This window comes from Falco naumanni, chromosome 8 (assembly GCF_017639655.2).
Source record: "Falco naumanni isolate bFalNau1 chromosome 8, bFalNau1.pat, whole genome shotgun sequence".
Classification (NCBI taxonomy): Eukaryota; Metazoa; Chordata; class Aves; order Falconiformes; family Falconidae; genus Falco; species Falco naumanni.
Window position 1 is genome coordinate 57,140,759 of NC_054061.1, and position 25,504 is coordinate 57,166,262.

The 25,504-nt window shown below is 47.1% G+C and overlaps 1 long non-coding RNA gene across 2 annotated transcripts; it reads right to left on the reverse strand.

The window, feature by feature from the left end:
* Positions 1 to 345: 345 nt before the first annotated feature.
* On the reverse strand, positions 346 to 25,504 carry LOC121092729. 2 transcript variants are annotated; one of them, XR_005829361.1, is made up of 5 exons: positions 25,385 to 25,504; positions 24,729 to 24,828; positions 24,475 to 24,616; positions 2,145 to 2,279; positions 346 to 1,089 (listed from the first exon to the last, which is right to left on the reverse strand). It is a non-coding gene; the product is annotated as an uncharacterized LOC121092729 (long non-coding RNA). The 2 variants fall into 2 exon arrangements; XR_005829362.1 differs by lacking the exon at positions 2,145 to 2,279.

The window sequence follows — 25,504 nt, forward strand, 5'->3', positions numbered from 1 at the left end:
TTGTCAAACATCAGGACCTGCATTTCTGGCTGGAGCTTGAAGAACCATGGTAATGTCACTGGCTCTCCTTGGAACAGGTGAAACACCACCAAGGGCTTGCTTACTCTTGCAGCCTACATGGCAAAGCAGGTGAAAACTGTTTTCCTTTTCCAGACCAAATTGCTCTTTAAGTCATTGTACATTTACAGAAAGCCTTTATCTTTTGATTTAAGTTTTACAGTCATTACATTTTCATTAAAAGGAAGCTGAAAATGTTTACTGACATGAACCATACTTGCTTTGTGCCTTTTCAAGTACCAGAAATGTTCCATTGCAGACACCCTTTGAAATGTTTTCCTTTTTCCTGCACACTCTTTAAAGCTATGTCAAGTTTCCTCATATTTCTTATCAGCTGCCTGGCATGGTGTAATGTTTGCATTACATAGCAAGAGGGTTATTATATTTTATGTAAGTCCTCAAAACTTTAAGAGTGGAGAGGAAGGGCTGGGGCCATGGACTTGCATTATCACAGGGCAGTCTTCCTGCGTTGGTCACAGCCAAGGACACACACACAGGAGCTTCTCCAGTCTTCCCCAAAACTACCTCAGCCATGAAGGAACCACGGCTGTACTGGGTACTGATTCAGGAGGCTGCCTTTTCCCAAATAATACAAAGAAATCTGCCATTCTAACAAGGGGAATCACATCCCTTTCTCTTCAAGAATTCCCAAACTTATTTTCCTTTTCATCCCTATGTGTCTCCCCCAAACATTTCCCCAGCTAGTGCCCCTTTTGCCTCCAAAGCCAGATGCTTGAGATGGGGGACCCTGGCTCACTGTGCTGAGTGGGCCACCAGTGGACTGGTTCAACCCCTCTGCTTACCTTCTCATCAAGCTCCACCAGGACCACAGATCTTTGCAGTTCTCCGCAAGGTCATCCTCTAGCTTTTTGCAGGGAGGTGGCAGAGGAAGGAGATGACCTGAAGTGTTTCCTGGTTTCTTTCCCACTCCTCCAGCAAACTGTCTCCAGACTGTCTGGCAGAGCATGAGCAGAAAGTCCTTGTGAAGCAACTCAGACAGCGCTGGAGCATGTATGGAAAGGAAGCCTGGAGCTGTGTGCAGAAGAGGCATGGAAAATGTAAGTGAAAATAGAAAACCAGGAGGGGAGGTGAAGGAGCCCTCCCCTCCTGACTGCTGAAGCTCTGTGCATTGTAAAGACTATGGACACCTGTGTCCAGAAGGAAAGGACATGGACAGCCACCTCCAGCTGCAGAGGGAAGGGAGGGTTTGTAGAGCATTTCCCAGCAAAGGAGGACAAAAGGAGATGGCACGCCTGGTCCTCTGATGTGCTCACAGGGAGTGATGACAGTCTCAGTGGTAGGGTCTGGGTTTTAAATAGCCTCTTATGGGGCTGTGAGTCAAGACTACAGGGCCTTCTGCTAAATTTATGGGACTAACATCTCAGGTGCAGACAAGCTGGAGTGGAAACGGTGAATCTGAAAAAACAATTAGGAAGGGAAATGGGCTGCTCTTTCCTTAATTAGGGGGAGTGTGAGGATCGTTAGCTCCCCTCTCCCATGGAAGCAATGCTTACTAACACAGGTGCTTGCCAACTCCCCTCCCTGCTCTGCTCTGCGGCTTTGGTGTGAGCTGGCAGTGCACGAAAAGAGGGAGCTTTGTTGCATTTTCAGGGTGTCCCAGCACATTGCACAGAGCCCAGCCTAAAGGTCTGTGCTGGGAAGCACTGGTGGGGTGGGTGGGGCGAGCAGCCCACTGGGTGCCCAGGGCACATTAAGCAGCGCTGGGAGAGGCTGGTGACTCAAGCACCCACCACCACCTGGCATCACACAGCCATGGTGGTGCAATGGCAAAAGCTGTAGTTAATATGGGCAACAGCTGAACCCTGTTCCTGGAAACTTGGTGCAAGATAAGGATCCTTGGTAGCAACACACAAGGTCCATGTGGTGTCTGTGCACCACCTCAATTTCCTGGAGGAGCTCAAACCAGCCTCAAAATATTATTCTAGCACAGTTTCTTGTGTATAAATATTTGTAAAATGCTTGCTTTAAATACCTTTCTTAAAAAAAAAAAAAAAAATGAAATAACCCTCCAAACCCCACTACTGCTTATTGCATCTTTAGCAAAATATTTTCTTAACCTTTCCTACCTTCAGCCTTGGGACTTCTGCTAGCTGAGCAAACTTCTCTCCTCCCCGTACCCCAGCCTGCCTGTTCTCCTGCAGGGCAGCAGGCTGCTTGCTTGGTGGTTAATGAGTTACATAGGACTGTAGGAATGTCAAGATCTGGGGGCAAAAGAAGGTGGAGGGAAGAAAAGAAGCTTTTTAGATTGGTAGTCCTATCACAAGCACTTGGTTTTACATCCACAAGTGTCAGTAAGAGAAGGGAAAAGTTCATAGATGGTTTACTGACATGCAGCATATTTGACTTGCAAGTCTCGTGACCTTGGGCAGGGCTGAAGTCCTGGGCACAGGAGACCTCCATTGTTTGTAACTGTCAGTTACCAGCCAGTTCTGTGTTGGGAATGGGCTGGACGTCATAACAGAAGGGTCAAGGGGTCATTTCTTCTTTTCTTTGGGTCTCAGCTAGCTACTCAGGTGTCCTGACATGGGAGCAGTACCACATCAATCCCAGAAGCATCCAAACTTCAGCCCTGAAGGCAGCGGAGAAAGTATCCAAAAGCCTCAAGCTCACCAGTGAAGGCATCACCTCTAGCTGAAGTGTGCTGCAGGGAGGAGGCACCTTTTGGGAGGCTCTCGGGGCATGGAAATAGGGTTACCTACATGATGCCCAGAGGTGAATGAAGCTTCCCCTGGGGACCAAGGAAGGATCTCTTCCCTTTTCTTCCTGGGTGATTACCGTCCCTGACCTGGGACTCTGGCTCTTCCCAAACTGGCCACCCTCCAGGGAAGCAGGGCTACAGCCTGTGACCAGTGAGACTTGACGCCTAAAACTGAATCAGCCCACTTTTTAAGTCATCTTATAACTCATTTTACAGCTCTAGCATTTGCCCCGTTTTGTTCCTAAAATTGTCTGGTTAGCAAATCCCAAGATAGAGCTGTCAGTCTGCCCCCGGCCATCTCTGCTGCTGCACATGAATGGGGACAGACTCATTTTGAAGTGTTCCTGGGGTAAGGGTGACCTACTTTCATGGCTGCGGGTACAGTTCATTACAAATTCCTAATGATCTCATTGTTCCATTAAATGAAGGTTGCCACCTGTCCCGAAGACTTTAGATCAAGCTGGGATTAACATATCTGCTGACCCATTTCCCCCTTTTGTAGGACACAGCCCCATGATCAATAGAGTTTTTTTTCAGACCGTCCAAGGTTGAGCCTTAGCAGTGATGTGGTGCTGAGTCCCATTAACAGAGGATGCTGAGCAGCAGGCCTCCTGCTGGTGCTGGGCACTGCTGAAAATCCTGCCCAGCCAATTTGGGCATCAGATTCCACCTGCCTAGATCCCATCAGAAAAAGAAAAGGTCAAACCCTATGCACATAATTTACTAGGGGAAAAAAAGGAAAAAAAAAAAAAAAAAAGCAGAAGGGAATTGCCGAGGTTGCATTTAGGGCAAATGAAATCCTTCCAATTTAAGAGAGAGTCTGTAAGAGACTCTATTAAGGACCTGGAGGCTGCCTTCAATTTTGCTCTGGGCAGCCATCCCTACTGCAATAGTACAACAAGAAAAAAGCCTGAGTTAGCACCCAGCAGCCACCCTGGCTTGTGGACCCTCGCAGGGACGCTGGTCTGACAGGTTGTCCCCGTGCAGGCAGCCCCACTGGGCTGGCAGCGGGGTGCAGGCAGCCTCCCCCTCTGCCTCTCTGAGGACCGAGCTCAGCGGCCGAGAGGGCTGGAGATGGCAGGTTGGAAGCACAAGCTGTGCAGCACAAGGAATAAAACAAATAAAGAAAGAGAGAGGAATAAATTCCCATGGACAGGCTCAGCAAGCGCACTGCAGCCAAATGACCTCAAGTGCACCACTTTCTTCTCTCGCTCGAGGAAGGCAGAAGTACAGCTGCATTTTTCATAAATAGGAACACCCTAGCTTGATGTTTTTTAAAGCTGTCTAGACAGTAGAGCAGGACCTTATTTCAAGTCACATAATCACTTTCCCATTTTTCTTTGCAGCAGAGGACGTTTTCCAAGATTAGATAGAAGCTGGTGGAGCAACATGTTATTAACCTTGGGTGTGCCTCCCTGCTTTAGGCTCTCCTTGTCCGAGCTGGAGGTGCCTTTCTGTCTGATCACGTCTCCCCTTTATTCCTGCCTTCCCCCTTGACAGAAAAGCTTCTTCTTCCACTAGCTTGCAAAAGTTCGATAGAATTACACATGGGCTGCAGACAACTAGGAGCACAGAGGGTGCTGCTGTAAAATGCCAGACCCCTTTAGCAGAATTCTAATATTATCTTGTGCTTCCCAGCATGGTGCTGATGCCTCCACCTGAAAATAGCAATAGAGGAAAGAAAAGAGCTTTACAGTGACCTCCACCAGGCCAGTGTGCCGCAGGCTGTTGGAAGGAGGTGGACAAAGCTGCTAACTGTGAGAGATGGTGCCGAACCAGCTTTTCCGAGGAAGGCTGCGCTCAGCAGCAAAGCATCCCTCCAGCACTCTTTGTATCGTGCAGCCTGCGCCTTCCAGGGCTAAGCATCCCTGAGCATTTTGCTGTGCATTTCTCAATCCTTTTGCTTTTCTGTGTGAAGACTGCAGCCCATTCCCACGGAGTAGAGGAGGCAAATAAAATACCCATGTGCCATTTACCTGCAGCACATGGCCTGACCCAGCAGCAATGACTCGTCTCTGCTGCCTGGGGAGAAGGAGCCACAGTGGAGATGGTACACAGGGCACTTCTGCTGCAGAAGATACTCCTTTAGGGCCAAGGACGAGACTTTCTGAATGTGAATAGTATGATACGGACTTGCATCATACCATTAGCATCCTGTACCTGACACGGACCACTTACTGTGGTGACACACAGCGGTCTGTGCTCAGCTTATCTGGGGGAAGCAGAGTCCAGCTCAGCTTGTTACACTGAATTAAGTCAGCAAAAGCTGAAGACAAATAGACCATCACAAATGAGATTATTTCAGTTTAGAGTGCCAGGATAAAAGGTTTGCTGCCCTGCCAGAAAAGCACCAGTTCTGTAGGATAAAAATGTAGTGGTTTGGGGGGAGGTGGGGAGGTGTTTATAGCTGAAGCAAAGGGTGCTTTGCTTGCCTGGTGTTACAAGAGCAATGCTGACCCTCTCCCTGAGCACTGCCTACGTAGGGTTACCCGTTGGGACTGAAGCATGCAGACTGAGAGAACTGCCCTCCATCCCACCTCACTAGAGCATCGCCACGTCTCCCTGCGGCTGTTAAAGTGATTAGCCATGCACAGTAGCAAGCCTGGGCAGGGATATCTTTTCTGCTTGCTTAGCGTTTTGCTTTAGAGGATGCAGACCCTGACTTTGGGAATAATTTCAGCTCGTGAGTATCCGGTTATTTCTCTGCTCCCTAAAGCAAGCACTTAAAATCAGCCAGGGGAGCTGTCTTTCCTTAAACAAATCCTCTACTGCTATGCAGAAAGTGAATACATGAGCTGCCTGATATTAATGCTTTACTTCACAATTTACATATCAAGTGCTTTAATGAATTGTTTTCAGTATCATTGTCCTTACCATGAATAAACTTAAAAGTAATGGATTTGTAATTAATTAAAGTTTAATTACAATAGTTTGTCATTTTATTATTTGCAATTATTACCATAAAGGTAATAAAAATTGCAGGATGTCACAACTGAATACAAATCCCTAATCAGAAGCAATCAACTCATGCCGTAACCTTGAACAAGGGTGATTTTATTAATGCACCAACTCTGGAGCCCAAGCCGCTGCCTCGCGGGTGGCACCTGCAGTATCCTCAGCCCTGGTCGGGGCCACGTGGTGCTTTGGGTGGTCATGGTAGGATCCTCTTGCCCCTGACCTTGGGCAGCCCTGACCATTCCTCCCCTTTGGATCTCTTTCTCCACACGCTAGGTGGTCAGCTACAGACTAAAGAAGCTTTTGCCCACCTCCTGTGTGTTCTCCTTGAACACGCTGATTTACTAAAGCAGTTATCCACCATAATTCTTATTAGCTATCATTTCTTCCAGGTCCTTTGGATGAGTTCTTTATTTCTATCAGGTTTAAAACTCTGCATTAAATTCTAATTTCTGCATCATAATTCTTCTGATATTTAATTTTCAAACATATTTTTTTTTAATATTATGAAAGGTCATTCCTAAACCACCCCAGTATTACACCTCTGACTTGGTTACTCCTGCAGCGGAAATCCCTTTGCTCTGAAGTATGATGGATAAAAGGAGAAGAAGCGTTAAATTATACCTGAGTTTGCTTCTGCTACTTCTGTCCCTGTGACTATTTCCAGGACTCACAATACCCGTGTTCAAATGCAGTTAATTATTCCCACTTGAGGGAGCAAGATAATACGTTTTCTCATCTCTGCATCTTGATAGGCTCCAATCCTACCCATGACTCCTTGGCACATTTCCTTTAACTTGGCCTGATATCTTAAAAAAACCATGTTTTAGAGCAGTTTTCCACTGGCCAGTCTCAAGACATCTTCAAAAGGCATGAGAACTGCACCCAGAGCAGCAATTAGGCTGTAATTAAGTGGAGACTCTCCCAGTGAATGCTCTCAAGGGGCTATATTCATGATGTGGGAGGGGGTCTTCAGGTTGGCTTGTCCCATCCTGCTAAATTTATCCCTTCTCACCATCCCTTGTCAATCTTTTCCACAGCCACAACCCTCAGCTGGGTTTCTTCTTTGAAGTCCATGAATTGGTTGGGAAGGAGTAATTCCATTTTTATTCATTTCCTAGGGAGAGCATACGTGTATTTGCCTGTGCTCCCTTAATCATTACTGAATGTATTGGCCAACTTCATGCAAAACCCAACAGAAAGAAAGAGATCTTGTTGTCACTCTGTGCCTACGAGTTACATGAAAAACAGGCAGCTGGGAAGAGGCTTTTTTTTTTTTTTTTTTTTGATGTTCCCAAATCAGTGAGTGACTTTCACCGGGCTGGAGAAACTCAACACGCATCTGGACTCAAGGCAGACCGCACGCCTCCGAGCCATCATATTTCACACACGAAACATCTCTGCTGCTTCTGGTTGGGAACTCAGCCACCACTTCATAAATCAACACCCCTGCTATCGCCTTTGGTCTGCCAGCAGACGGGTTGATGTGAAACAATACAGTCCTGGAGGCGTCAGCTTCCTTGGGTTATCTTAGTGGAAGGCTAACATCAGAGACCCACTTTATCCGCTGGGGCAGTGGTATTCTCAAGCTCCTCACCTCCAACTGAAATTCCCTTGCACAACACCTTGAGAGGTCTAAACAGCCTCTACTTTTAAGCTGTGATACATCAGCATTTTCAAAAAGCTTAAGATCTCTTTTATCTTAGCACTTCCACCTTAGGGAGGTTTGCAGATACGTTCCGCTTTAGGCATGCAATCTCTCAGTTGCCTTGGCATGAGCTGAGACTTAGGCACGTACATAAAAACTGCAGAATAGAGGGGCTAAAGTTAGGTGAAGGGTAGAAAACAAAGCCACCATAGTCCTGGGAGTTTTGCATTTCTTGTAAATATGCTTGCAAAACCACTTAGCAAATGAATGTTAATTGTTCTGCAGAAATCCCACCCTGTTCAAAGAGAAGGGGAGGGGGGGTTTGGTGGTGGTGTGGGGAGCGGGAAAGCCCTAGGTAGATGTTGCCAATTTTTCCTTTGACCCCTCAAATAAAATTCAGGTGATCTCATCCCACATTGATCAGCAGAGACCGAGTAAGAAAATAAAAAGGAAATTACTTCATCTTAAGTGCCTATTAACTGATGTTAGGCGATAGAAAAAAAAGCTCCGTTTGACAGTAAAAATCCATGTGACGAGCCCACGAATACCAGAACAAGCTGGGTATGGCTGGAGCTGTCAAAATCATGTAACTGCAAACCTTTAAACCAATTTAAGTGCCTTCAGTTGGGTTTGCGAGACAATTACACCCCGAAAAAACCATTTACATGAAAAAGGCTGAAGGCCTCGGCTTTTGTTGCTTTTCCAGCCCAAGGCTGGTGGAGCCAGGAGTATTTTACACACGCTGCAGCTGCTAGGGTAGCAGAAATAGATAAAACTTGACAAATTAACACAGCATACGCCGAAGAAAGAAAAGGGATCTTTGGAATTCAACCGTGCGGCTGCAAGGATGCTGAGCCCCAGCTTAACTCATAGCGGTGCTCTGGCTTTTTGACTTGTCCTCCCCACTGCATCTGGTCTCAGCGAGGTGAAATGCAGCAGCAACGCTGGCTGAGAGGCGAGGAGCAGGGATGGATTTGAGTGTTATCCTCACCTGGGGCCAAAAGCAGAGTGAGCCTCAAAAACTAAGTGCATCTCTTGGGATTCAGGGATTATCGAGGTGATTCGGAAACCCCCACTCCAGAAATGCCTTAACTCCAGCATTTTTGCAGTTGTTTCAGGCGTGTTTCCGCAGAGCAAAGTAATTATGGTGTATAAAAACAAACTGAAATGATTATCGTAAGCCAACGCATATGCAAGAGCAAGGAGTCACTTTGGGGAGAGTTCAGGCATTAACTGCTGAACTTGGTCTGACCTACTGGCTGCACGGACCGGGTGACTCCTAAAGCCACCAAGGTGGAGGATGAGCATTCTTCTGGCTCTTCTTTTCTCTCCTTGAACCTTCCAACAAGAACTCCTCAATTTTTTAAAGCCTTCCTTGGTGAAGGTGGCTTCTGCCTATCCTCTGCCTCGCCCAGCAGCCCCACATCAGATGTTCTTAAGGTGGGAGTGAAACTTCTTCCTCCCTCATTTTTCCAGGGTTTTCTGTGCCTGTAATTTTTTAGTTAATCCATTGTTCAAGCCATAACCTTGGCTCTTGTTGTGGAACAAAGAGGAAATGGGGTGGCTTGACAGTTTTGCTGCTTTCCTCTCCCTGTATTTAGACTTTCATAAATGACCCTGTCAAAGCTGTGCCTCGCACTGCCACAATGCTAATTGTTTGCGGTATGGATTGATGATATCGTATTAAAGCCACTTGGCAAGGATCAGGTTTGACTTTCTGTGTGCAGATGAACAGCAGCATGGATGCTTCAGCAGAAAGAGAGCATCACTTAGCCTGCCTCCATATCTGGCCACCAGTGCTTCTGCAAGCCAGCATCTCTGTGGCTGAGTATGTAGCATCGTCTCAGGGTATCCTGGAAAATGGAAAATGTTCTCCTCCCTGAGACAAACCCTCTCTTTCAGACCTGCTTCTTTATATGGAAATACTCATCAAGTTCCTTAAAATACAAACAAACAGGAAATTCTTCATATGCCACTAAAATAGAGTCAAAATCCTCACAAGATTGACACAAAGGTAAACAAAACTTGGACAATGTAAAAAAAAAAATAAAAATTACTGCAGACCTCACCAAGTAACTCAATTTTTTATTTTTTTTAAAAGTAAAATAGATTCATCTTTCCTTATTTTGCCCTTCGTTGCTCCAATGAAAGCTTTGCCAAACTTTGTGGCAGTTCTGATCTCCAAGAAAGGGACCCATATGACAATCTCTTATTTTTTGAAAAAGCAAGCTCTGTGATCACTCCCTTTCTGTAACATCTTTGGTTCTTCACCTATGTCATTCAGTTTCCAGACAGCAGAAGCCAAAAAGAGGAGCTGTAAGCACATAACTCTCTTCTGGTGATTCCTGCCCTGGGAAGGTGTGACTGGGAGGGACTGCACAACAGCTCGTGAGCAGATGGAGGAGACGGATCAGCTGCAGAGCTGGGAGGAGCCTGGGGAGCATCTAACTCCACATGTCCCATTACGTCTCTCAGCACTAAACAGTTCCAGCCCATGGTGGTCATGCTGTGAGGTCTGCACAGGTTCATGCAATGAGGGCTCCACCGAGGGTTAGTAAATACAGAGCAACTACCAGACCCAGAGCAGATGTTTCTGTGGGATAATGCCTTAAAAGTAACATCAACCCTTCACAGTCATCCCCACAAGTCCTATCAAGCCTGGCATGGGTAGTGTAGACTGGGGCTGGGTGTTTCTGAGAGACCTTGCATTACCATAATCCCACAAAGACTCTCTTCTTTCTTTCTTTCAAGTATCCTCTGTCAAAACTGCATGAGGTTTTCACTTTCTTTTGGCAGGGAAATTTGAAGACCTGTGCAGATTCCCTCATGCCGTGCTGGAGAGGGAAGCGATGACTGATCGATCTAGGTTTCTCCCATCAAGAGCACCAAAGGAGGTACCAGAAGTATCCATCTTCTGGAATAAGGTTAATTACAGAAGCTCAGCTTGCACACAGAGGTCCCACCAGTCAGCACAAGATAAGCAGCCTTGGGAGTATAAATTATTACAGATGATAAGGCAGAATTTTCCCTTAAACAGCTTTGTACATATGTTCCTAAGATTGACTCCAGAGACGCCTGTCATCAGATGTCAAACAAGAAACAACAAAAATTACAGAGAATTAATTTCTTGTCTTTTTTCTTGCAAGCATATGACACTTTCTCCCCTATTTAAATTAACTGAATTATTTCAGATTTTAACAAGATGTGGCTAGATTACAGGACCTGGGAATCAGAACTGATGCCCAGTCACCCATGCTTGATCACAGCAGGCAGCAAGAGTTTCACCACTCCATCATGTCTGCAGAAATGGGGGCTGGTTTTAGCTCTAGAAATAAGAAAATTACAGACACCGATTGGTACAGTTTTTGTTGTGACTATCTCCTCTGCAAGCGGTGTATAAACAGGAAACCATGGCCACATGGCAGGGAACTGACTCAATACTGGTGAATACTGATAGAAATCAGGTCATATTGACATCCTTTGTTTATTCACTGCTTTGTTAACACTGTTTATCTTCAGTGTCTTGGCCACATATTTGGAAAAACTCTCACTTCACCACCCGTCAACCACTCCTGTCCCCCCAAAACCATGCAACAGCGAGTCCCTTGCCTCTAACCATCAACAGTATAAGCTCCTTCAAACCCAAACCTAAGGGCGATGTGCATTTGTGGGGTACAAACCCACTTACTCTGCCCTTCCAGATGGGAATTTCTCTCCTACCAAGAAGCCACATCTATTTTAAGCACCAAACCTGCTGCGATGCAGCCCACCGCGGGACAAATCTGCAGCCTAACTCTACATAGCACAGCGAAGACCAGCTTATGTTTGGTTGTTGGCTGTTTATCTCTACCTGGCAGTTTATTCTAAGCCTGAATTAAATCTACCAAAATGAGGAGTTTGCACGCATTCTAAGTTTCTTCCAATGTTATTAACACGCCAACATCTGCACTACTGTAAACATGATTCATTCACAACATTCTGTATTTTACAGCAGCAATTCATCTGCTCCTAAAAACTTTCTTCCTGCCTCCAGATATGCTGGAAACATCAAGGTAGCGTTCCCACCATCAGCTCTGGGACATCAGAAATAGATGACACGAAAAGACCCTCAAATTCCGGCTTTCGTGTTTGAGGGATTTCTTTACCCAGCTGAGTCCACAGCTGGTCACCAGCTTCTGCTGGAATCTCCTTTTTTCGCATACCCTTGGCCTTAGAGGAGGAAGGCTATTGCAAAAGCCAAAACTTCTGAGCTGAGAGGAGAAAAAGATTTCGGGTGTAAACTCTTACTACTCCACCCCCATTTTTACCAGTTAAGGATCTCCTTCTGCACCCCCACTTTTCTGCTGTATCGCATTAGCTCTTGGTCTTTGCAACCTAATCCGATACAGTTTTAAGCACTGCCTCTGTCAGGGGAGTTTGTATTAACCACACAGCATGAGGAGTTTAACATTTGCTGTGGGTTAGCTGTACGCTGAATTCCACCCTGCAAATCAGCCCCTCTCCTCTGCATTCACCACGAGTCAGCCAGGCTCAGCCCCGGGGATCTGCCCAGCAGGACCCTCTGCAGGTGGGCAGCGTGTCACCCATCAGTACCCAAAGTCATCGGCAGTGTGAAGAGGACCTACACCCAGTCATCGACTGGGGTCACAGAGCCCAGCCCCAGCGCAGAGAGTTCAGCTCAATGCCTCAGGGGTGGTGGGATGAGGAAGAGGATGAGCTAAGACAAAACCAAACGGTTTTAGAACAAAGGGTTGAGGTTAAAGAGAAGGTAGGTTTGTTTTCCTTTAATGGAGTTGGACTTGGCGATCCTTATGGTCCCTTCCAACCTGAAATATTCTACGAAGGTTGGAAGGCATTTTGCCAGCCGATGACCTACTAAAATGAGTGAGCTGGCTCAGTGGAGATATGCAGAGAAGGGCTTTGTTCAGGGGAATGAGTGCCTGGGGAAGCCGCTACCTCTGTCCCTCCATATACAATACAGGGAGATTAACTGGCCACAGCACGGCACTATGAATACATTGCAGGGGTTCGTGGTGAGCTTTTAAAACAAGAAGAACCAGCAAGGTTTGGAAAACGAGTGCAAAGATCTCTGACCTTCAGTATTCAAAAAGATAGATGCCATCTCAAGCTTGAGGACTTAACAATATGGGAAATACCCTGACAGCCCCTGACAGCCCGAGGGCCCACCTAGCCCAGCACTCGGTCTTCTACAGCAATAGGAGATGCTTGTTTGGGTGATCCATGAGCACTGCTGCCCTCCCCCTCAGACGCCTCCAGCAGCTCCAGCTCCTGCCTGCATCCACCGAGGAAGCAATATTCCCCGATTTGCTTTTCCCACTGCCATTACGATTTTGCAGATCTCCATCATCCACCTCCAGCCTGAGTAGCCCCAGCATTTCCAGTCCATCCTGGAAGGGCTCTGTCCTCTCCGTGGTTTTGGCTGCCCTTCCTGATATCTGCTCTACCTCCACTGCCCTCCTCAAGATAATAAAAAAAAAAACCCCACCCTTATTACAACTCTGAGCTGACACAGTTTGGGACAGGGTCTTTCCAGCTCTCTTGGACAACCACACACAGTTAAAAATCTCACAGCTGGTCAGAGCAGCCAGATGTTATTGCCGCAAATTTCCTCAGCCCTGTGCTCCTTCACTAAGGGGAAAACTCTGGCTTGAGCTGCAGCCGTAAAAGGGTCTGCTAATGATATAGGGTGGGTTTGGTTCTGTGCTCCTTCAAGGCTGTGCTGGCGAGAGCAGTCTGCAGATGCTCAGATATTCCCAGCCCAACCAGTGTGAACTGGGAAGCTGGGCTCAATGGGGCCATGTCCAGACTCTGCCCCGAGCATCCTGAAAGGTTAAGAAAGGCTATGCCACAGCGTGGGGCAGGGTTTCATCCTGTCCTCGATTTGCCTGTGGGATTGGAAAGGAATTTTTTCCTATTTCTCTGCCAGGCAGGGGAAAAAAAAAACCCAACACTTTGTTGTTGTTTATACTGGACAGGATTAAAGTTTTCAATATTTGTTATATTTAGATGCCTTTCAGACCCAGATTTAGGGAAACATTACGCATGATTCTTGCTCTGTTTACCCTTCGCTCCATTCCCTCGCTTTTATTGTTCTTCCAGTTTATTCCTTTTCCAATTTAGGTTAAGTTTCCCGAGGACCACAGCATAACCTCAGATTTCCCAGGGAAACCAGCACCTCTCAGCAGCAGCGACTGGTTCTGCAGCTCCATCCAGACCACCTCGGTCCTGCCTAAAGCAACGTGCATCCTTGCAGCAGAAGTTGTATTGCCAGCGATCAGCCAGGCAGAGACAGTGCAAATCACTCTTTCCTGAATCACAGCCCAGATGAGACCTTAAAGTGGATAATTCACCCCACGATAAAGGCATCTATCCACTTGAGGTACTTTGTCTAGGAGCCCCCAGCCTGCCCTCGCTCCCCCCCAAAAAGGGGGTCCCAATGCCCGTGATGTTGCAGGGCAGGGACCAAGGCACAGCACAGCCCTGGCTTCTCCAGGGACCATGGAATTATTGTTTCTCTTCCTTGCACCACACCTCCTGGGGAGGAAGGGAAGCTGATCATCCCGGCAGTAAAGGACTTGCAAGCAAAGCCCAGGCTGCAACGTACTCTCATAAAACCTTCCCAAAGACAAGCGTGTGAAAGATCACTTTACAGGCAGGGCAGACGGGAGAGAAGTCTACATCCAATGTCCACTTTCAGTAAATCATTCCATTCTATCTAGCTGAAAAAAATCTATATTTTTTTTTAACTGTGTCCACTACAGTTTTCCAGAGCAGATACATGTTTTGGTGTGCTCTTCCTCCACCCTCCCTTGCGGATGAGCCAGGATGGAGCGCCTGATACCTGATCTCTCTGCTGTGCCCTGGCTAATGAAAAAAAGCTGCTTGCTTGGAGCTGCTCTGATTTATTCCGTAATAATCTCTCTGACGGGGAGCCTTTGACCTCCCCACACAGGCTCCATTAAAAGTGAGCCTGGTAGCTGGGTAAGGACAGGTAGTTATTTTCTCATGATGGCAACGGTTGTGCACAGTAATGTGCCATTTCTGCACGTTGTCTTCACCTTAAATATAAAGGCAGCCATTGCAGCAGAAGCTTACTTATTCAGTTTTTTGAGGTCTGGTCCAGAACCCATCATTTGCTTTAGCTCAAAACCCTGTGCACGGATCCTGGCAGAGCTCCTGCGTGTGTCTAGTTTGAAGAGCACAGGCTATCCGCCCGCTCAGAGCTGAGCTTGTGCAGAGCCGCGTGGAGGACCAGGATGCAAAAGGCACTTCGACTCCAACTAAGCTTGACCTATCCCTTCTGGCCACGGGAAACCCAGGAACAGATGTTTGGTGTTGGGATTTTTCTCCCAAAATATCTCTGATGTTTAATTCACATTTTACAGACTTGCTGTTTCCCTGTATAGCATGAAGGAGAGCATGCTATTGGGTTGCAGGGAGGTGAAGAAGGTAGCCAGCAGCTTTCCTCCTCTTTTTAAAGATGAATCAAGAGGAGTTTTTGTTTTTGTAAGCAGTAGGCAATTTTTCAAATGCATTCACTATGATCTCCTTGGAAGTCTTTGCTACCTTCTACATTTAAAGCAGCATTATAGTAGTCTGAATAGCTGAGCACTGAGCGCTTACAGAGCTGGGTACAGCTTTCACTAGCCCAAATGATAACACTGGGTAAAATAACCAGATGCACTTCCAAGCGCAACAGTGCTGCTGCAAGTCTTGTATCTGACTGTTTGCCCAAAGACCACAGGATTATTTGCTTGGGGTTTTTCCCCGGCTTCAAGCTTTAAGCTGCTTGCAGTGATTAAGTGATTTCAGCCGAGATTTTTGCTAGCAGTCAGTTGTCACATTTGAAGGAGTCACTGTTATGGCGAATGTGGCAAATTTTAAGACCTCCCCACTTGCTGCATCCCCTGATTTATTTGATTTGTACAGAAGCCCACCCCTAAAGTGGCACAGAAAGATTAAGTTGCATGGCTGGTTTTACTCCTTTTTGACCCAGAAGGGAAAACTGGCTGCGTGCACTAACAGCTACGGAATGAAGCCAGAGCATTCAATCAGAAGACAAATGATGTGCAGGAAATCTCTTAGGTGACCAAATATTTACTGCACCGATGAAACTCTCCCAAAAAAAGTTCCCACTCACAAATACTTGAAATTATCAGACTTCTTCCTAATGTTTCTCTGTGTGAGTAGTCAAGAAGTTTCCTCTGGGAAGACCTCGCAGAGCGCAGAGCTGCAGCTGTGTTCCCCTTCTGCTGAACAGCCGGGAGCATCCTCTGGACATGGACCGGGAGCAGGACCCCATGCTTCTGCTCTGAACCTGTCCCCTGAGAAAAGGGAAATCTCACAGCCCTAGCTGGGGTTTTAAATTTTTATTTTTAAAAATCGTAAATAAATCAATTCTAAAAGTAACTCAGAGTCAGAGCCTTGTTGCAGCTTTTCATCGGGGCTGGAGGGAGTGCAAAGCAGCAGTGCAGAGCAGCGCTGGTGGGGAGCCTGGCCATCTGCTCCCCCTGTGCATGGGGTTTCTTTTCAGCATGTGAATCGATGAGGGTTGTTTTCTCAAATGTTGAAAAAAGCCGGTTGTTTTTATGCCCCCCAGCTCTCTGATCAGAACAACACTGTCAGAGTGAGGAGTGACCTGCAACTGCCTCTGCACAGCTTTTGGCTCTACTGAAAGGTCCTGTGGGGCCGTGGATGTGCTTTAACCTCCACAGTGAAGGCACTGAGCACCCATCCCAGCTGCCTGGCTTTTCAAGCAACCTGTTACCATCCCTGGCATCACTCAGGCTCTTCAGAGCCGTACCAGCGCGCAGCCTTGGCACCAATGCAGCTGCTGGAGCATGCATCCTCGACATGCCTTTCCTCACGTTTTGGGTGGGAGAGGGTATTTTTCAGACCGTGAATTCCTTGCGGGCTGGACAGACTGTCTGCAATTACAACATTTTTGCAGGGCACAAAGACCATTTTCTGTCAAACCCTGGGGACCACAGACGCCAGCCCTGCCGGGGGGGCTGAAGTTGCAATGTTTCCTGTCCTCCCCTGGCCGGGGGGGCTGCTTGTTTTGATGGCTGGGCTCCAGAGAGGGCTGATGGGAAAGCCTTTACATACCACATTAACTACATGGTGCTGAGCTGCTGGGGATCAAGCCAGGGGGATCGCGGTGCTACACCCAAGAGCCCACGGGGATGACGGAGCTGCGGCAGCCGGATGAGTTGCCGCCTGCCAGCCGTCTGCCTGCGTGCCCTTCGCTGCTCCCTGCAAAAGCTTTTGTCAGCCTGACATGTAGCAGGGGGGGAACGGGACGACACACACGAGCGCAGGCAGCTGCCGGCACCCGCCACGGCTCCAGGCAGGCTAGGAAACTTGCTAAGTGTGTTTGAGCCTCAACAGCCCAACGCGAGAAAAATAGGAGATGTTTTTCTTTCCTAGCTGCTCCCGTTGGACAGCCGGTCATTGCTAGCTCTTTCCCCTCACTCCATCCCCATGGATGGCCTCAGGCTGGCAGCTGCCACAGGGCAGGCAGTGCCCTGCCTGTTCCGGGGTGCCTGCGTGGCATTTCTTTAAAGACAGGGTACTGACTCTTCGTCAGCCTTCAATATCCCAAAGCCACAGCATCTTGCCTCCCACGAAAGTGCTCAGACACCCACAACCTGGCTTCTTATCATGCCCTGGTGCTGCAAGCCGGGGACTCTGGCACAGCCAGCCAATATGCCTGGACCCCAAAGCAACTAAATACCCGCGGGACCAGAGCAGCTATGCCAGGAATGCTCTGCTGGGCCACCAGCCAAACACATCAACTCCTCCTGCAATGCAGCGCTAGGTAGTTTGCATTGGGTGTTTTGCTCCTTCCGTTGCAATTTCTCTATTTTTGTGCTGGTTTTGCCTTGGTTCTGCACCTCAGTAATCCAAGCGTGCTTACCCCTTCTTTGCACTTCCCATATGCACATGATGGAGCCATATTTTCAGTCATCAAAGTGGAATAAAACAGAGTTAAAAAGCTTGTATTGTGCAGGTGAGTAGATGCGAAGCAGAGAGCAAGGGAAAGCTCAGCCCTCTTTTGCTCCTTGGCATGACTATAGGTACGGCACCTTACAGCCAAAGTCTTGAGAGCCTGGGAAAACACAGGATTTGGGGACCCAACTGAAATAGAAGATGACAGTAGAACCCCAAACCCTTAGCTCTGAGGATCCAAGCTCAAAGGTGGGACCCTGAGTGCCACCGGGAGAAATCTTCTGAGGGAATTCATGTCAGCCCCATCACGGCACCGCATACGACTGAGCCCTTGCTGTACATCTCACCCCGCAGCGAGGGAGGAGATAGCACTTCAAGAAAATGTACAGATGTGAGGATTAACACACTGATCTCCCTCCATCCCAATAGAAAATCTGACCTGCTAGAGAGCAGCACAGTCCTGCTGCCGTAATACAGACACGAGATCTTCTGCTAAAAGTTCCCCCACAGCCAAAAATGCTGCAATTCAAAGCAAATCCTCCTGCCAGCATCTTTATTTATACAGTATCAAGTACCGATGCCATTTAACAACCCCCTCCCTTTTCCTGACATTATCTTAAGCTGCACTGCCAAATTAAGCAAACCCCACTGCCCAGCATATGTTATTTCTCATCTTTTTCTCGTCTCCCCCCAACCACTGCCACTACCATCCCTCAAAGGGACCAAGTACAAATAATTCAGCCTCTACCACTTGGACTGGTTTTAATCAAAGGATTTGCTGGGTTTCTACCGTGTGGGGCACCTCATTAACAACTTCACACCTTTAAGAAGAAAAAAAGTGGTGTTATCCATTTCAGCATTGCTGAGCTTAATTCTAGTACCCGGTGTTTTGCACCAGGGTCCCCTCCTGAGACGAGTTTTATTTTGGTGGGGAACAAAACAACAACAAGATTTAAAAAAAAAAAAAAAAAAAAAAAAAAAAAGCCTTGCTGGCCTGAAAGGGCTTAGAGATCGGCAGGAGTGTATTTGTCAGAAAGGAGATTAGAGCCTAATGAAATTTGTCTTTGTGTATGTGTCTGTTTCTCTCTTTTCTTTTTGCGGGGGCGTCTTTGTAAAAAGCCAGGCTTATTAAAATGCAGGGGGAACCCCACACAAAAGATATTTCTTAGAGTCCAAAGGCACACTTATTAATGCAGAGGTTTTTGCACAGAGCATGCCAGTTTTGGGAGATTTTGGGTATTGTTTGGGGAGAAGAAAGCAAGCCTCACTGATCATTTTATTTTCCAGTTTTAGTCACAGCAGCTGAAGCAAGCAGGTGCTGCAATTCAGAGCCCACAGAAAAGGGCAGGAGATGAGGGGGAAGGGAAATGTCATGAGGAAAAACTCATCTGCATGAGGGACTTTTACTATTTTGGTTTGTTAAATTGCAGCACAGCGGTGCTGTGCCCACGCTCCTAGTTTCCTCCGTGACGATGGGAAGTAGCTGCTGGGGAAGCACTGCATGGGCACACCACCAGAAATCAATGCCCGTTTCAACTGCAACAGGCTGGCATCAACAGCCAGCGGGTTTAGCCAAGGCATCCATTTTCCCACGTACATCGCTGATGATACCAAACTGTTGGCGTGGAAGAAAATAAGGGGTTGTGGCCGAGATTACTGGTGTGGGGCGCAACTCTGATTCTTTCCATTTGTTGCAAAACACAGCAGGGTCAACACCCTGCTGCAGCAAGCAAACCTGATTGCTGGTGAGCAGCACCTGCAGCAGCAGGGCTGCATAGGGGTGGTTCACCTTAACAGGGTCATAATCCTGGGAAAATATGGTGCTGGCGCTCTATGCACATGGAGCTTTTGCATGGCTGTTGAGGCCAGAATGACAATGACAGCGATGCCAGCCCAAGAACACCAGCATGGGTTTGGGGAAAAGGAGGAGATTTGCCCCTGTCCTAAGGAGGACCTTGGCATACCTCCAAGAAAAAGTTTACATACTGGCTCACACTTGAAAAAGCAAACCCAGGGAGGGGCGTGTTGTGCAAGTGGTTGGAACTCTACCAAGTTCTCACTTGCAAGAGGGGAAAGACTTGAAAATCTCCACGAGGCACTTTTAGTGCTTCCCATGACTCTCAGCCCTAAGGGGAAAGCCCACATCTACCTCCTGGTTGGGAAACCTGCCCAAGGCTCACACTAACAAGTGTTTCTCGAGTGGGACTTGTTTGCTATTGGCAGCAGAGCCTTTGGGAGCATTTACTCAAAAAGAGCAACAGTAGGAGTTTCTATTAACTACCTTTTGACACTTTGACAACAGAGTTGGGTCCACCCAGCTGGCCTTTTTTCCACATTGTTTGCATGTTTCCACCTGCTACAACATGAAAACTTAGAGGAAAATCTCATGTGTTTTCTTATGAGATTTTTCCTTCTGAGAAAACGTGGGAACCGGTCCTCATCTGCTGCCTCAGATGAAAGAAGAGTGTATGGAGGGTAAGCAATGAGGAGGACAAACAGACGATGAAGCAGCAAGCCCTGGGAACCAACCAGCACCAAGAACCAACAGAAAAGCATCCCAGAGAGCTGCAGCTGCAAACTCAAACTCCCCTGGTACTAATTTTTCTCTATATGTTTGATCTAATCTCATCACAACAAAAACCAGTGCCGATGCTGAGGATAAAATACCATGAGCTACCCTCATTATTAAATAATTCACATTAATTATGATTCTATGAGGTATCTGATGGCTGTATAGAAACATAAGTAACGAGAATAAAATTCACTGTAAGTATGTTACAGAACATCAACCAACTTGTCCTGCAGAGCCCCAGAGACAGTCACAGCACATGCTCAGCAATGCCATCACATTAAGAAGCAACAAATTTGTGGGTTATAGTCACATCTCCAGTCAGACTTCTGTCAACATTTCCTTCACTTCTTGCAGGTGCAGGAGCAGAGCAGACTATAGCAAACATATTTGTGTATTTTCTAAAAAAAAAAAAAAAAAAAAAAATAACCAAAAAACCAAAAAAAACAAAAAACAAACCACCTAACATCACCCAGCCATGACTGCCAACCCAACAAGGCACCCCACAGGCAAGGGAAGCAGAAAGCTGAGGCTGGGCTAAAACGGCTTTCACCTTTGCTCAGAGGATATTTTAAGGGAAATCACATGGCCTGAGCCTGGGGATAGGAGTTCAGCTCAGAGAAGCAAAAGCTGCAGATGGTAACATCGAATATCAGCCAACTTAAAACAGATATATATTTATATATATGTACTCATATATAAATTTAAAGATCACAGACCTGCGGAACTCATTGCCACAATATAACCAATTTAAAGATTTTATCCATATTCGAAGAAATGATAGATATTTATGGTAGGAACTTAGTCATCCCAGCTAGGGATTTCTCCACTCTTCAAGGAGCATGTCAAGCTCCATCCATCCAAAGGCAATAAGAAATGTCATTTGTTCATCACCGCCATGGGGATTATTTCCATCTCCTTCAAGCTGCCAGTTGGTGGCTGTGGGAAGCCAGATCAGGTGGACCACAACCATTTGACAGCCCTGACCAGATGCACTTCTGGGTTGCTTTCAAGCCCCAAGCCCATCCCCAGCTCCTACTGCCTGCATTATCCAGCCCCGCAGCCCACCAGATGGTGCTCTCGGTATTAGTTAATACCGAGTTAATCCACACCTTTTCCTTCCACCGAGAAACTCCAGCACAGGTGGGGTGTGGAGAAACACCACCAAAAGCAACAGATTCCTGCACTTTCCTAGAGCACCAGCCAGAATGCATAGCTTCATCCCAGGCAGAACATGGTTCAAAAACCAGAAACATGTTTTTGAAGCATCTGGAGGCGATGGTGGGTTACGAGCACTAGAACGTGCCTTCAAGCCCAAATGCAATATATGGCCCTTTACCAGTAGCACAATGTTGAGCCAAAGCACTGGGAAAGATGAGGGAAGCAAAGGTGGTGGGGAACGTGAGCATGCCCCACCACTCAGGACATGATTCCACATGCCAATGGACCTGTGAGCTCATTGGAAACCCTCTGGTGCATCATTTCTTGAACACCTTCTCCACAGACCAGTTTCTTGAACTTTATTTATTTCCCCACAACCAAGAGAACTGGCTGGGATACCAGTGGACTTTGCAATTTCTGCTTGCTAGAGATATGAAACATTTTCTACTTTAGGGCAAATGCTGTAATAGCAGGGAGAGGTTGTGCAGAGCTGTTGAGGAATCTCCACCACCCAACATGGTCAGCTTGCACCGACATCCACCAGCTGTGATTTTTTCTGAACTCTGAGGTTCCTTTCAGCCTTCATTTCTCCCCAGTTTTCTATAAGAGGAATGTCTGCAGTTCCCATGCCCTTTGCAGACTGCGATGCTCATAATTATATCATGTCTGGAGAACTGGGCTAATGTAGGGTTGATCCTGAGGCTGTTTCTTTGGCCCAGCAGGATGGACTGTTTTCCTTCCGTGTTTCCGGCTTAACAAGGCTCTCTTTAATTTCTCCTTAATAAAACTTGGGGCAAAGGGGAACATTTAATGTGCAGTTAAATAAAAAACAGAAAGCATACCGTACTGGCCAACTTCCTAAAAACGAAGTGCATTTTCTACAGTCATCCATGGGACGTCAGCAGCGAAATAAAACCCCAAGCACAGAAGCCTGACCACTAAGCAAGCCGGCAGCTAACTACGTGGCTTTTGTTTTTTACCAGTAATGAATTTTTATCGCTGAGAAGCCGGAAAAGGGAGAGCATTAAAGGTTGCCTGCACGGGTATGCAGGAGCGCTCCAGCCATTTACGCCTGTAATGAGTTTTGCTGCCTCTGAGCAGAGCACAGGTAATAACAGATCATAAAGTGGGTTTACCACCCGAATTGCCAGTCTCTGAAGGTTACTAAAAGCCCGTTCAAATAAGTATGGTCAGATCTGCCTGGCTATTTTGAAATCACCACTTTCTTAACGGTTTAGTGGAAACCTCTGTTTCTCCACTCATTGAAACGGGTGAAAATCAGGAGTGGAGCAAATGGAGCCAACATGGTTTCATCCAGGAGAAGAGCCTGGCCAAAATCACTTAAGTTTGTCTGATGATTCTATTTATTTGCTCCGTCCAGAGCTGTCCCATCAGCTCACTGACTAGTTATAAAACTTCCCTGTGTTATGAAAACTGCTTATATTTCATCTTCACGTTGGACAGGGTTAATCCAGCCCTGGGATGTGTTTTTTAAGTGTTGTGACTGGAAAACCCTCCAGGGCTCGGGGCCCCCTTGTTGGGTGGAAAAAGCCCTGTGTCCCAAGGGCTGAATCTCCTTGTGGCAAGGGGGGGTGCCTCCTGGGAGTAGGGCTGATGGAGGTTCTGGGGAAAAATAGCCCCGCACTCCCTTTGCTCCCCCCCTGCAGGAAACTGCCCAGAAGAGCTGTGGGTTGATTGTTTCGGGGGGGGGTGGGGTGGGTGGGGAATAATCAATTTCTCCTTTTCTTTTTGGATATGCAGTGGTGCTGGAGATAGCTCCAACAGCCTTTGTTACAGAAACCCTTATTATTATACCACTTTTCCCAAAAGAGCCTGAGAAGGTGGGCAGTGCTCTCTAGAAGAGAAAAGACACACTCACTGCTGTGGTTTCAGTGCCATGTTCTGCTGCCCCTTCATAGGGCACAGAGACCATCACTTCCCCACCTACTTTCCCCTGTCCCCCTGAGCTGGCATCACCGTCCCTGGCACAAGCACCTCCTTCAAACCTCCACCGAGACCAAAAATGCCTTTTCTGCTCAGCCTGGACCAAAGTTTCTCCTCTTTGATGCAGCCTCTGAGAGAGGGGGAAGGACTGCACTGATTTGGTGGTGTCCTGGCATGGCTGTGGATGTTACAGATTGCTTCAGCGTTTCTCTGCTCCCTCACAGAGAAGCAGAGCACATGCCCACCCAAGGCAAGGCAGAATTACTGCAGCAAAGTTGATGCATCAGTGCTGTGCTTCAAAACCTGGTCGCCGAGAATGGAGTAGCAAAATGACAGGGATGCAGTTGCTTAGGTGGGAGGTGCATGAAGCTCCTTGGAGACTCATTAATAATTTTAAGAAACAAGTCTCCTTGGAGCAGTCTATCCCTGGACTTGTGTTAACAGAGAGGTAGGAAGGCTACAAGGTCCTAAGACACAACCAGAAGGGTGTACGCAGTGTTTGGCATAAGGGAAGATGTGCAGCTAGTTAAGAACAATGTCTAAAGCACCAAGGCCTCAAGCTTGGACTTGCCCCGAAGGATGGTGTCCAGGGCCTTGGACCACCTCTGCAGCATCCCATGGTGCTCTTGATGTGGGGCAGAGTACTCACTTCTGCACGTTTTATTTAAGAACCATTTCACCTTTTGGAGAAGCCAACTCCATCTTGTGTGCATACTTTTTCATTTACAGCCAAAGAGAGAAAAAAAAAGCTGCATTTCAATTGTTCATTTAGCACTTTGATTTCTCTCCATTTAACTTGCCTTTGTCTGTGTGGGAATGTGCATCTGTGGGAACGCACAATATATTTTAACGTTTTCTGCAGTTGTTTAGTGAGTCCCCTTCTGAAGCCTTATGGACCACCATGGGCTGAGAAACTGGGATGGAAGATCCAGAGAGACAGCCTCGTGCAAATCCAGTGTCATCCCTTTGAAGTCCTCAGGGCTTCCACGGCAGCCAGAAGTAATTAGTGAGAGAAAGGGATTGTAAGAGCCATGCTGGCTCGCCGTCAGCGCTTCCCACTGACTTTGAATACAGCGGAGCTGAGCCAATACCATGCACTGTTGGAATTACAACACCAAATGTCCAACCTATTTATTGAGCCCACTGCGGGGCTCGGGGGCAGCTCTCTGCAGCAGGACTTCTGCCGTCAACCTCGCACCGTGTTAGTACCAAAATTACTTAGCCTAACTACACCAGGTGTTCAGGTGCAGTGGCTGAACTAGTCACTCTGTCCCTCCTGTACCACTGTCCCACCGGGTCAGGGGTGGCTGTAGGCTCTAATTTCCTTAGCAGACCAGGTTCCAGGAAGACCAGTACAGCTAGCAGCACGAGCAAGAATTACCAAGTGACTTCATGCAGTTCCTAGGTTTGCAGAGAACATCAGTACCAGATAAACAAAGTGCTCCTTACCTTACTAAACCTCTTGGTCTGTCAGTGCTTCCCCTGCCACAGGGTGCTGAGCCTCAGCCACCAGGACCACTCCTCTCTCTTGATTTGTGCAATGGCTCCTGCTGTACGATTTTATATTTCTGCTTGTCATTTTCTCCCCTGTCTATAAAGCAAAGTGGGTAAAGTTAAAGACACTTGCTTGTTTATCGCTTAAGTAGCCAGCTCTCCTGTGCCTTCCCCATTCATGGCTGCTCCCTGCAGTTGGGAGATGTTACCTTCCCAAAGACGCTTCACACATCTAGGAAATTCCCTTCTCCACCACTGAACTGAGATCAGGTCTGTAGAGTGGCTGGAGGAGATTACTTCGGGGATGTTCTGGAAGAAAAGTAGGGAAGAAATTTAAAATTTGCAGCCTGGAAACATACAAATATTCCTCCTGTTTTTTCCCTTCTAGGAATGGCTTTGAAAAGCACATTCCTGTACCTCTGTTTTTCTTCTGTTTTGCTTTCCTCCCCACTTCTTCCTGCCCCATTACCTCTTAGCAAGGTTACTACTTTCCATGACAAAGACCTTGGGCATCACCAAGGTCAGAAGGGACCTCGGGAGGTCTCTAGCCCAACCTCCTGCTCAAAGCAGGGCCACCTCAAAGCTGGATCCCAAGTTTTGCATGTGGATATGAACTGTGTGCTATAAAGATGAGCACAGATGTGACAGCAGGCTGTGTTCTGGGCAGACCACTGAAATTCCCAGAGCAGCTTTTCAACAGTAAGTCCTGATTCATCCAAAATAATTTGACTTGTGGGAAAGCTTTGATTTTGAAGGAGTTGGACAGCAAAACCTCAGAAACATTTAAGTTTGAAACCAAAAGCTTTATTTCATCTTTTTCACGCTGGTTACTCTACCCTTTCCGTTCATTCTGATATCATTTTACCTAGCATTTAGACTGAAACTCAATGGTCCACTTCGATGAGGTCGCCCCGTGTTTCTGACTATGTTTCACAAGAACTTCCGCTCACTGGAAAAAATTCAACTTTTCTTCCTGTTCTGGAAC